Source organism: Physeter macrocephalus, chromosome 17 (genome assembly GCF_002837175.3).
Source record: "Physeter macrocephalus isolate SW-GA chromosome 17, ASM283717v5, whole genome shotgun sequence".
NCBI classification, from domain to species: Eukaryota; Metazoa; Chordata; class Mammalia; order Artiodactyla; family Physeteridae; genus Physeter; species Physeter macrocephalus.
In genome coordinates this window covers 29,307,445-29,319,747 of record NC_041230.1, presented here as the reverse complement: position 1 = coordinate 29,319,747, position 12,303 = coordinate 29,307,445, and the positions used below count along the sequence as shown (strand labels likewise).

The following is a 12,303-nucleotide window of genomic DNA, read 5'->3' as shown; positions in this document are numbered from 1 at the left end:
AAGAAAAAGAGCACTGTTAAAGAGAACAGGCAGGAAAGTGACGAAGGTAGATTTTATTAAAAAAAAAAAAAAAAAAAAAACTATTGCAATAGAGACTCTGATATAGAACTGGATCTGATTCAAAATACAACTGGAACAAGTGGGGATTTACTGCCAAGGAGCAAGTGGGGGGCGGGGCGTTATTGGTGGATGGAAAATTACTAAGGGGAGACATCAAGTCTTGGGGGGGGATTCTGGCTGAAGGCAGGTGAGGGTGATCAGATATCCCCTGGGGCCTAGTGGGGATGCTGCGTTTGATCAGCTATCAAGGGTGGGGCATTCAGCTAAACTGACTTAGCAAGATTCTTGCTAAAACTGGATTCTGGAAGGAAGTACAGGGATGGGTCTTGTTGGGGAGAAGGTTCAAGGGAGCCTGACTAAGGTTTGTTTAAGCAAAGGGTCTTTTTCACTTACCCCTTTTATTCAAGGGAAGGAGAGGCATTCTTTCCTCTGATCAATATACATCCATTTCTCATTTTATTGCTTTTTATTCATTTAGAACCAGCTGAATCTGTTGAGACTTGACGGTTGCTAATTGCTGTACTGTAGGATCCACAGACATTTGATGAGAGGAATACCTTGAAGATTAATGGAAAGATGAAGGTGAGAGGCTGAATTGGTCCTTGTGCCCAACTTTGTAGACCTTCAGGGATCTACCAGAAGTCCCAGGACCTGTTGTCCTTCCTCAGTGGGTGGTGTCAGCGCGATGGCGGCGATGCACACACTTCTTCGTTCACAGCTCGAACCTTCCTGGTTATGGCAGAGATGTCAGGTAGATTGCTGAGGACAAAGGTGCAGTAGTTGCTTGCAACCACTGTACACGTGCCCCCTTTTTGGGTCGTATCAAGGGCAATGCAATTATGGAGAACAGCACGCTGGGTTTCTCATTGTCGGTGATCACTGATTTCAGGCCAGTGGTGATGTTATCTGGGGACAGGGTGAATTGCTTCAGTAATGAGTAGATGATTCTGTCACTGAGTCTAGCTTTTTTTGTTTTTATTCATCTTAAAAAAAATTGTTTATTTATTTATTTATTTTTGGCTGCGCACGGGCTTTCTCTAGTTGCGGCGAGTGGGGGCTACTCTTCGTTGTGGTGCGGTGGCTTCTCTTGCTGCAGAGCATGGGCTCTAGGTGTGTGGGCTTCAGTAGTTGTGGCACGTAGGCTTCAGTAGTTGTGGCATGTGGGCTTCAGTAATTGTGGCTCGCGGTCTCTAGAGCACAGGCTCTAGAGCACAGGCTCAGTAGTTATGGCACACAGGCTTAGTTGCTCCGCGGCATGTGGGATCTTCCCGGACCAGGGCTCGAACCTGTGTCCCCTGCATTGGCAGGCGGATTCTTAACCACTGTGCCACCAGGGAAGTCCCGAGTCTAACTTCTTGAGCCAGGCTATAGATTCCTGGGAATGGTACCCAAAAGGTGGCAAACCGTTCCCCCAAAAGTAGTGAGGTCGTGGATGGAATGTAGGCCCAGTTCTGTGTCTGTTTTTTTCTAAATTGTCTCCCCAGGAACCAAGATCATCTACAATGATCCTGGATACCTTTTGTTCCTACAGTGAGAGGAGATGAACCTGAGGGAGTAGGTGATTGTTTTAGAGACAGTTTAAGAGAGGAAGGAGGTTGTGGGGAATAGAGTAAGATGAAGGGATTGGTAAGATTGGCAAGGTAGGAAGATCTGGCCCAGTTGGCAAGTAACAGCCAATAAACTTGGGTTCCATGGACAAAATAAGAATCATCTGGAGTTAGCGAGGGGCCATAGAGATAGTTATCTGATGGCTGAGGGTAACCAAAGGATGCTAAATTTCGGGTGGGGAAAGGATTTGTTTGAAGGTGGTCCCTGTGTGGTTGGTCTGGGTCCCAGAAATTAGGCTGGGAGGGGCAGTGGGGTCATTTCCACTCATGTGAGGGGTATCCAGGGTTCCTATAGTGGCTTGGGAGTTTTATGTTTGATCTAGTGGCAGCTAAGGAAGGATAATGGTGAATGTTCATTCTCAGAAGGGAGCCTGTGGTAAAATGACGATGGCAACAGACTTGACCCTTGTGAGGATAGACTGACTGGAATAGGTGCAGGGGTTTCTTACAGTATAAAATGGTGGAGGGGTGACTTCCCTGGTGGCCCAGGGGTTAAGACTCCACACTTCCATCATAAGGGACACGGGTTCCATCCCTGGTCAGGCGGGGAACTAAGATCCCGCATGCCACACGGAGCAGCCCCCCACAAAAAAAATGTTGGAGGGAAGGAGAGGGAGGGTTTTAGCAAAATAGATATCCTGATTGATCAAGGGATCTGGGAAATGCCAGATCAGATGTGCGCACAGGAGAGGGAGGACAGTACCAATAGTCTGTGGCGTTAATGGAAGTGGCAACTAGTTTAGACAAGCTTACAGGTTCTGTGGGCAAAATAGTCTTGCTGAGAGAGGGAAAAGCAGGGCATGGAAGAGGAGCAGGAACTCAAATTTAGAAATGAAGGTGGAGACTCATCTCAGGTGAGGAAAAGTCATAGTTAAGGCAAAAGGTTATTGTGGGAAGAACAGGAGGGTCTCCACGCAAATGGTAAGGATAAGAAGCAGAGGAGAAAGGGGAGGGACCCAGGTGGGTTTTGTTCTGTGCTCTTGAGTGGAAATTGACTCCCTCCTGACCTCATTTACTGTTCCAAGTTTCCTGGGGAAGCTCTCTGCTCTGGCTGTCATCTGCTTATGGAGGCTCTCAATAGAGACCCAGTTTGAGGTTCCACTTGGAATATTTCCATGGTCTGAATAGCTCTTGTATTTCTTTTTTAAAAATTTTAATTTTATTTTATTTTTACTGAAGTTTAGTCGAGGTACAGTAATATTATGTAAGTTATGGGTGTATAATATAGTGATTCACAATGTTTAAAGGTTACACTCCATTTATGATTATTATAAAATATTGGCTATATTCCCCATGTTGTACAATATATCCTTGCAGCTTATTTTATACCTAATAGTTTATACCTCTTAATCCCCTACCTGTATATTACCTCTCCCCCTCCCCTCTCCCCACTGGTAACCACTAGTTTGTATTCTATACTCGTGTGTCGGCTTCTTTTTTGTTATATTCCTTAGTTTGTTGTATTTTTTAGATTCCACATATGAGCATACAACATTTGTCTTTCTCTGTCTGATTTATTTCACTTAGGATAATGTCCTCCAAGTCCATCCATGTTGCTGCAAATGAGAAAATTTCATTCTTTCTTATGGCTGAGTGGTATTCCATTATATATATGTATGTATATATACATACCATGTCTTCTCTATCCATTCATCTGTTGATGGACACTTAGGTTGCTTCCAAATCTTGGCTATTGTAAATAGTGCTGCTGTGAACACTGGGGTGCACATATCTTTTCAAAGTAGTGTTTTGGTTTTTTTCAGCTATATACCCAGGAGTGGAATTGCTGGGTCATATGAGAGTTCTATTTTTAGTTTTTTGAGAAACTTCCATACCATTTTTCACAGTGGCTGCACCAGTTTACATTTCCCTCAACAGTGTGCAAGGGTTCCCTCTTCTCCACATCCTCTCCAGCAATTTTTATTTGTGTTCTTTTTGATGATAGCCTTTCTGACAGGCGTAAGGTGATATCTCACTGTGGTTTTGATTTGCATTTCCCTAATGATTAGTGATGCTGAGCATCTTCACCTGTGCCTATTGGCCATCAGTATTTCCTCTTTGGAAAAATGTCTATTCAGTTCTACTCATTTTTTTTAAACTGGGTTGTTTGTTTTTTTTGACATTGAGTTGTATGAGTTATTTGTATAAGACTCTTGTGTTTGTTTAGTTGTGAAACATGAGCCCAAGGTTGAACACCCTGTGATTTGACAGCAGTGTTAGCAACGAGTAAAACAGTATAAGGTCCCTTTTGGGCTCAAGATTGGTTTTCTAATGGTGGCATTTCTAGCCTACCAGATGGCCTACTTGTAAAGCACATGAGGGATCAGGAAGTTCTAAAGGGAAGGCAATCAAGGGAAGTCTTGACTTGTTGATTATAGGATCGAGTATATTTTGTTAATCCTTGACAGTATCTAAGGATGTTGCGTTGAATTAAGTTAGAATCTTCCACTAGACAAGATGAATGAGGCATCTTTGTGGGCCTTCCTGTGATCATTTCAAAAGGGGATAGCTTGCCTGGAGATAGGGGTGATGATCTGAGAGTCTTCAGAGCAAGGGGCAGTGCTTGTGGCCATGTAAGTCCAGTCCTTCAGACAGTGGAGCCAGTTTGGTCTTGAGGATGCTGTTTCTATGCTCTTTCTATGGCACCTGATGCTGAGGGTGGTAAGGATGTTGGAGTCTTTGACTAAATGTGTTGCCTTTTCAATTTCCTGTATAATTTTGCCAATGAAATGTGACCTTCTGTCACTAGAGATGGCAGAGGGGATGCCCCAAGTGGGGAAGATTTGTTGCAGGGACACTTTGGCATCTGATGCTGCTGAGGCATTTGGGCAGGGGAAAGCCTCTAACCATCTGGAAAACAGGCAGACGACAGTGAGAGCATGTTGGTAGCCTTGTGCTTTTGATAACTGGATAAAATCTATTTGCTAGTGAAGGAAGATCTGAGGGGGAGGTGCCTCCCTTCTTGCCCCACCTTTACAGGTTTTCCAGGGTCATGTTACTGGCAATCGAGACAAGTGAACTGCTTGATCTAAATAAAAGCCAAAGGGTCCAAACTACTGTTTGTGTAATGCAACCTGCATCTTGTCCTTCGCATGTGAGTCATGTCATATAAACCACACACAGTGACTCAAGAGAGATACTTAAGAGCTACCAAGCAGCCGTCTCGGTGCTTGCAAAGTCCATCTGAATGGCTTGAACAGCCAGCTTTTCCCCATCCAGTTCTTTCGGAGCCTGAAGCTGTTATTTAGGCCATGTGGACCCCTTTTAAGACTTCCTTAGGAGTCATCCTAAATGAGTGCTCTCCCTCAAAAAAAGGTGAATAATCCCATTGGGGTCTAGGGCCTTGAAGCAGGATGCAGGGGGCATGGTCCCAAGGCTTAGAAACCGCTTGGATTTCTTGGGTGGTTGGGGAAGACGCTGCTAATGTATCATATTTATCGGGCCTCATCTGAATGTTTTTGTGCTATGTCCTTCAGTTTTAGCTGTCATGATCCGCTGGGACAATAACAATGCCTCTAGAAGTTCTGCTATTTGGGGCCCATTTTTGACTGGGGTACCAGCTGCTGTCATGAATCCTCCCTGTTTCTATCATGTACCAAAAATCATGCACTAACCACAAGGCGTAGCAGCCATCAGCATAGATGTTCACCTTCATTCCTTATGCTCTTAGGCAAGCCCAAGTAAGAGCAATTAACTCGGCTATGTGGGCTGATCTGACATTTGGCAAGGCTCGATATTCTAGAGGTTTATATTGATCAGTGATGGCATATGCAGCCTGGAAGGCCCCATCTTCCTTCTGGAGGTAGGAGCTTTTAACATGAAGAGTGAGGTCAACTTGGGGGAGGGGCTTTTCTGCTAAATCTAGCCTAGGACGCGATAATGATCTAGTGTTAATGACACAGTCATGGGACGTCCCATCAGTGGGTATAGGAAGCAAGGTAGCAGGGTTAAGGTTTTGACAGTGACGTATTGTGATGTGAGAGGGAAAGAGTAGTAAGATTTCTTAAGAGGTAAGTCGAGATGCAGAAAAGTACTGTGTGTTTTCATTAGGCAATAGGGTCTGTGCAGCATGAGGGAAATGTGTGTTAAGCAGACGACCTAATAGTCAGAGGTAGCTTGGGCAAGTTTGGTGCTTGTAGCCATGGCTCACAGACAAGGGGGATATGCCTTGGCTGCTGGGTCAAAGGCCAAACTGTAATATCCCAGAGGTCTTTGGTGTCCATTATGCTTCTAGGATAACACTGAGGGCATGACCCTCTCATTCATGCACAAACAAGGAAAAAGACAGGGAGTCATTGGGAAGTTCAAGGGTGGGAGGTGAAAGCACAGAGCCCTTAAGGTTCTTTTTTTTTTTTTTTCTTTCTTTTCTTTTTTTTTTTTTTTTGCCCTTCAGGTTCTTGAAAGCATCTTTAGATAGGGGTCCCGGACTACTGGGTCTGGGGTTGCCTCCCCAGTCACGGCACAGAGGGGTGAGGCAATCATAGAGAATTAGGTGTCCATGGCCTACAATATACCACAAGACCCCAAAACCCTGTCCGTTGCCCTTCTCTTTCAGGGAGAGGAAAATGTTGAATAGCAGAGGCTCAGTCTGTGATCATTTTTCCTGCAGCTGAAATATCATGACCCAGATATCAGACACACAGAGAGCGTATCTGAATTTCGTCTCTAGCCACCTCACGGCTCTTTCTTGCGAATGCCTTAAAAAGGTGTTCAGCATCCAAAAGGAGTTGTCCTAACTGCCAGAACATAGAAGGAGGTCATCTGCATATGGGATTAAAGTGGAGTCTCCTGGGTCTCAGTCCCTCGAACTGGCATTCAGGGTGTATGAGAAGGAAGTAGGAGCCTCAGTAAATCCCTGGGGCATAACAGTCCAGGTATATTACTGGTTATCCCAGGAGAAGGCAAACAAGTACTGGATTCCTTATAAAGGGGAATCCTAAACAACGCGCAACACAAATTGAGGGCTGGGAAATATTGGGTGTTGAGAGGAATAGCAGACAGGATAGTGCCAGGATTGGGCACCAGGGCAAATCTGAGTTTCACGATTTTGATAAATCTCAGATCTGGACTAACGAACATCCTTGCCCACTGGGGGCTTTGATGGTCCAAATGGGAGTTGTGCATGGGCTACGAGTGGGAGCTCGACGTTTCCTGTTTGATTAATCTTGGATTATCGGGCAGAGCCTCTCAAGGCCTTCTGGCCTTCAGTGCTATTGGGGAATGCTGCGGAGGGGCATGGAAAGATCGACTTCTATCTTAAGGGGTAGGCTTCCCCCTCCTCTCGAGGTCTGGCCACTCCCAGACCCATGTCCTTCTTTCTTACAATTTCAGCAAGGGTCTTGATCCATAGGAGACCATGATTTTGGAGCTTGCCATAGATTAAAATTTTCAGGTCCTTCTAGCTGTTTTAACTGCAATGCCATAAGCTTGTGTTGTGTATTTTCCAATTTTCTGGAAATAACATCTTCATAATGCTGGGCTAATGTCTGGAGCTCAGACATGTTTGCATTTTGCCAGTTAATATTATTTCTCTGTAATGTGTCACGAAGCTCTGGTCTGAGGCCATGTACAAAGCTTGTGGCCAGAGCAAAGGCTGTTAGGGAGGTCAGGTCCAGCCCCAGATGCTCTTTCCGTATTGTTTCTAATTGATGGTGATGGTCAGCCACAGTTCATCTCTTTGCTGTTTACAATTTTGAATACACAACCGACCAGTTTTGGTGAGAGGGACCCGAGGGATGGCTCCTGGTAACTTTCCTCTTACTTCCCTCGTTCTCCAATGAGAATCAGGGTCATCTGAGACCCTTGAGGGTCTTCAGGGATGGTGCTCCATTTGGCCTTTCCAAGCCAAAGGGAGGTATCCCCAGGGCCAACCAATAGGTGGACAAGTTGACATAAATTGGGGAATCTGGAGAGTATGCTCCCAGAACAGTCTTCAATTGAAGACTGAATAAATCTTCAATAAATCTTTCCTTTTTCATTCGGGAGTCAGGAAAATTCTTTTTTTTTTTTTTTTTTAAATTAACTAATTAATTAATTAATTTGGCTGCATCGGGTCTTAGTTGCGGCACCCAGGATCATTCCTCGAGGTACGTGGGTTCTTCGTGGTGGCGTCCGGGCTTCTCTCTAGTTGTGGGCTTCTCTCTACAGGTTCAGTAGTTGCAGCGCGCGGGCTTCAGAACACGTGGGCTCGGTAGTTGCGGCACACGGGCTCTCTAGTTGTGGCATGCGGGCTCTAGAGCACATGGGCTTAGTTGTCCCGTGGCATGTGGGATCTTAGTTCCCCAACCAGGGATCGAACCCACGTCCCCTGCATTGGAAGGTGGATTCTTAACCACTGGACCACCAGGGAGGTCCAGGAAATTTCTTGATGATGGCATGTAATTCTGACAGAGACCAAGGTTTAAATGTTCTCTCTTCTGTTTGCCTCCCTTGATAATGGGTAACAGCCGCACCATGAGCTTCATCTACAGGAGGTGGGGATCTGGCGAACCTTACAGTTTCAGGGAGTTGAGGGGCTGGGGTGCCGCTGGTGAAGGACGTTCTGGGAGAGAGGGACAGATATCATGGGCTGGGAGGGGAACTCCGGGGCACTGTGAAGGTGTCTAGGGGGTTTCCTGGGTCAGAAAACATTTTCTTTTTTTTTTTTTTAAATATTTATTTATTTGGTTGCTCTGGGTCTTAGTTGCGGCAGGCGGGCTTCTTTAGTTGAGGCTTGCAGGCTCCTTAGTTGTGGCAGGCATGTGGGCTCCTTAGTTGTGGCACGTAAACTCTTAGTTGCGGCATGCATGTGGGATCTAGTTCCCCTACCAGGGATCGAACCTGGGCCCCCTGCATTGGGAGTGCAGAGTCTTAACCACCACGCCACCAGGGAAGTCCCAGAAAACATTTTCTGAAGACATTATTTAAGAACTTCAATAGTTTGAATGAGGTTTGAATCATTTAGCTGTTTTCGGCTTCTTCATACCAAGTGAAAAAAGTGGACCATTGTGCATCAGAAATTTTAGTTCCCTTTTGCCCTAGGGCTTCCCCTTAGGTGGACTAATTCGAGCAGATCCCAGGAGCCCCAGAGGGGCTGTGTTAGCTTAAGAGAGTTTATGGTCAAGTTTTGCCAACAAAAGCAGACAGTACTAGGGCCGTAGAAGCATGTGGTCAGCAGGAGTATGAGGAGAGTTCCAGGTGATTAAGAAGCCCCCATGTTCTTGACTAATAGCGCCTTTACACGTATGAACAGAAAAACGTGGGATTCTAACCCAGCCTCTGTTCCTTACAGGGACCAGCCTCGTACCAACAGAAAAGCCTAGGACTCTAACCTAGCTTGTTACAGAGAAACCCAGGACTCTAACCTGGCCTTGGCTTGTCTAGGGCTCTAACCCAGCTTCTAGAGTAGACTCTGAGTCCTAAGAATCAAGATCTGTCCTCATTCCGCGTCAATGGACATTTATCCAGAGCACTGGGTTTTGGAGTCGGCCTCACCACTGGATCCCCAAACCAGCAAGCAGACCGGAGACAAAAAGTATAGGTAGGTGTGCCCTGTGAGGCTGGGCTGTTGCATCTGAGGACTCAGTGGTGGTTCTGATCCAGATCTGAATCATGGCACCAAACACTGTTAAAGAGAACTAGAGCTGGACAGAGGTTAAAGTAGTAAAGATAAATTTTATGCAGAAAGACTATTGCAATAGGGGGAGAGTGATTCAGTTATATGTATGTATCTCTAACTGAATGTACCTATTCTCAGACACCCAGCTTTAAAACACCACCCCCATCTCGCCTCTATCTTTTCATCTAGCCCCTAACCTCCCCGCTTTTTTTCCTGGACTCTTTTGAATTAAAGCCCAGACACCTCATTTCACAGCACAGTTTCATTCTGAGACCCTGCTGTGGTGTGAGAGGTTATACAAACAGCTCTGGATCCGAAGCCAGGCCAGGGGTTCCTGCCCAGCACGAATTTACTTACTGGGCAATCTTGAGCGAGTTATATCCCTTCTTTGGGTTAGCCTCCTCATCTGTTAAAGGCAGATTCTGGCTCAGGTAGAGACTGAGATCTCTCGCTCAGGAAAGGAAAGGCACTGTGGGCTGGAGCCAGGCCCAGAGACCCCACCCCCACCCCTGGAGCCCCCTGCGGGCCCCCTGGGCTTCTGGTACCAAGACAGGGAATAAACAAACAAGCCGAGGTAATTTCCCGCTTCCTTGGAAACAAAGCTGGGGTGGTCTGGAGAGGCGTGTGGAGAGAAGGGAGTGCCAGGTGGAAAAGGGCCAAAGAGGCCTAGAGATGATGATTTCTCTGCCCTGCGGGGAACATCTGAGGACACCGAGGCCAGATGTGTTGATTTTGCACCCTCTCTGGTGTGATAAAATCCCCCTCGAGAGCGTGTCTTTATTCCGAGCCAGCCTGCCGAGGGGTGGACCCCAGCCTGCTCTGGTCTTGCCTCCTGTCTCCGGAGCACATCTCCTCTTATGGAAGAGCCCCAGCTGCTCTTGCACTGTCAGCGCGGCGCCCGTGAACGCACCCTCTCCAGCTGCACTCTCAGTGTCTGGGCGCCCGCCAAGCCCTGCCGCCTGCTGCCCCTCCCCGCTTGGTGGATCTCCTGCTTCCTTCCTCTATCACCACCTTCCATCCTCTCTTGAAGAGCCGGTTATTGATCTTGGCCCATTTCTCAAAGTCGCTGCACTCTAATTCCATCCGTGCCACATCTTCCCCCAGGGGACCGGCCAGTCAGTCTGTCTTCCTGGGTTTGTTAATGGTGATGCTACATGACATGGGGCCCCCTCCCAGGAAGAGCGAGTGCCCAAGATGGAGGCTCCATGTCCCTGATCAGGAAGATCAGGTGGTCTGTGACCACAGAACCTGCCTTGTTGGAGGCTTGCCTCCATCCTGAGGTTGGAACCTGTAGGAAATTGGGTGGCTTTGCTTGTATCTCCCAGTCTGAGAAGTGCGAAGGTTGGGGATGGGGATTCTTCTCTGCACCCTGTCTGCTACCACCATCCCCCTGCATCATTGCGAGTATCCAGAGGGCCGTATCCAGAGGGCCGGAGGAGTCTGATTCACCCAACTGTCCAGGTCAGGGACTGGCACAGAGCAGGTGTCAGTAAGTGCTGGCTGCACAGGAGATTTGCCAGGAAGGATGGCCGGCTTCTCCCTCTCCAGCCTGAGTGACCTCAAAAGCCAGAAGAACTGACTGGCCAGTCCTAGTTGAATCAGCAGCTCAATGCAGAGGGCTTGGGGAAGAAGGCACAGAATGTGATTTCCTGGGTCTTTCAGCATGGCGATTGGAAGCTGGCCTCAGGAAGCGCAGACGTTCGAGTAAGGGCCAGAGCCACAGGCCCCCTTTCCCCACATCTTTCCCTTGGGGGCCCGGGGTGGAGTAGGGGAAAGCAGGCCTGGCAGGCTGCACAGGGCAGCATTGAGGTTAGGGCCTTACCTGATTTCTCATGTGACCCCAGGCAAGTCATGGAACCTGCTTTTCTGGAAAAGCAGAATAATCATTCCAACCCAGTTTACCTTTCATGGGGTTCTTGGGAGGAACAGCTGAGAGGGTCCTAGAAAGGACTCAAAAGTGTTACGGCAGGATCGCGTCTAAATGTCTGTGCTTACGCCCTGGTCTAGGTGCGGTGTGTGCGACCCTCTGGCCAGCAGGCCCGGCAGGCCAGGTGACCCCACCCTGTACTGAGGCATCGTTAAGGCTTCTCCCGGCCACCTTAGACGTCGTAACAGAGACTCCCGAGAACACCGCCAAACTGTGAAGCAGGCCGGGGAAGGTGGGGGCAGAGGAAAGTCATCTTTGCACCTAGTTGAAGAGAAGTGGTCCAAAACAAAATCCAAAATAAAAATTGCAATTTTTATTTGCTGAACCTAATTTAAAACTAAAACATCAAAGTGTCTCTTCCTCCATCACTAGAAATCAGATGGCAACTGGAGAGGACTGGTCCTTTGCTCCCGCGAGGGCTCGAAGAAAAACAAAAACCCCTGTGCAGCCCCTGGCCTTTCCTCTGCGTCCCCTGGGGATGCCCGCAGGCCACAGCAGGCAGCTGGAGGCAGCAGAAAGAGAACTCTGCCTGGTGAAGGCTCCTCTCTGCTTCTTTGGGAAGCTGATGGGAAGCCAGAGGTCACAGAGCGTTGGAGGCCTGGCTTAAAGCCACCAGTCAGGCCAAGATGAAACATCTGCTCAAGTCTCCCCAGCCACCTGGCTGGGGGTGAGTGGGAGGAAGGAATGGAGAAAACTGATGCTAAACCACAAATTAGCACCCTGGGCCTTGGCCCTGAAATGGCCTCCGCTGGCATAGGAGGGGGTGAGACTAAAAACAAATAAATAAAAGCGACACCGTGTCAAGGAGGGAGGATGACAGGCCCGTGGAAGCACGCTATGTCCGGCTTGAGCAGAGATGAGCCAGGGCAGGATGGCTTGCAAAACTCCTCGTCTGGGGCCTCGGGAGGCCGAGTAAGGGCCAGAGCCACAGGCCCCCTTTCCCCACATCTTTCCCTTGGGGGCCCGGGGTGGAGTAGGGGAAAGCAGGCCTGGCAGGCTGCACAGGGCAGCATTGAGGTTAGGGCCTTACCTGATTTCTCATGTGACCCCAGGCAAGTCATGGAACCTGCTTTTCTGGAAAAGCAGAATAATCATTCCAACCCAGTTTACCT

General features: G+C 47.9%; 1 long non-coding RNA gene across 1 annotated transcript; it reads left to right on the top strand.

Moving 5' to 3' along the window:
- The first annotated feature begins 542 nt into the window (after window positions 1–542).
- LOC114484047 (uncharacterized) lies at window positions 543–11,461 on the top strand. Its single transcript, XR_003676539.1, has 3 exons — window positions 543–642; window positions 8,938–9,186; window positions 11,272–11,461. It is a non-coding gene; the product is annotated as an uncharacterized lncRNA (long non-coding RNA).
- The last annotated feature ends 842 nt before the right edge of the window (window positions 11,462–12,303 follow it).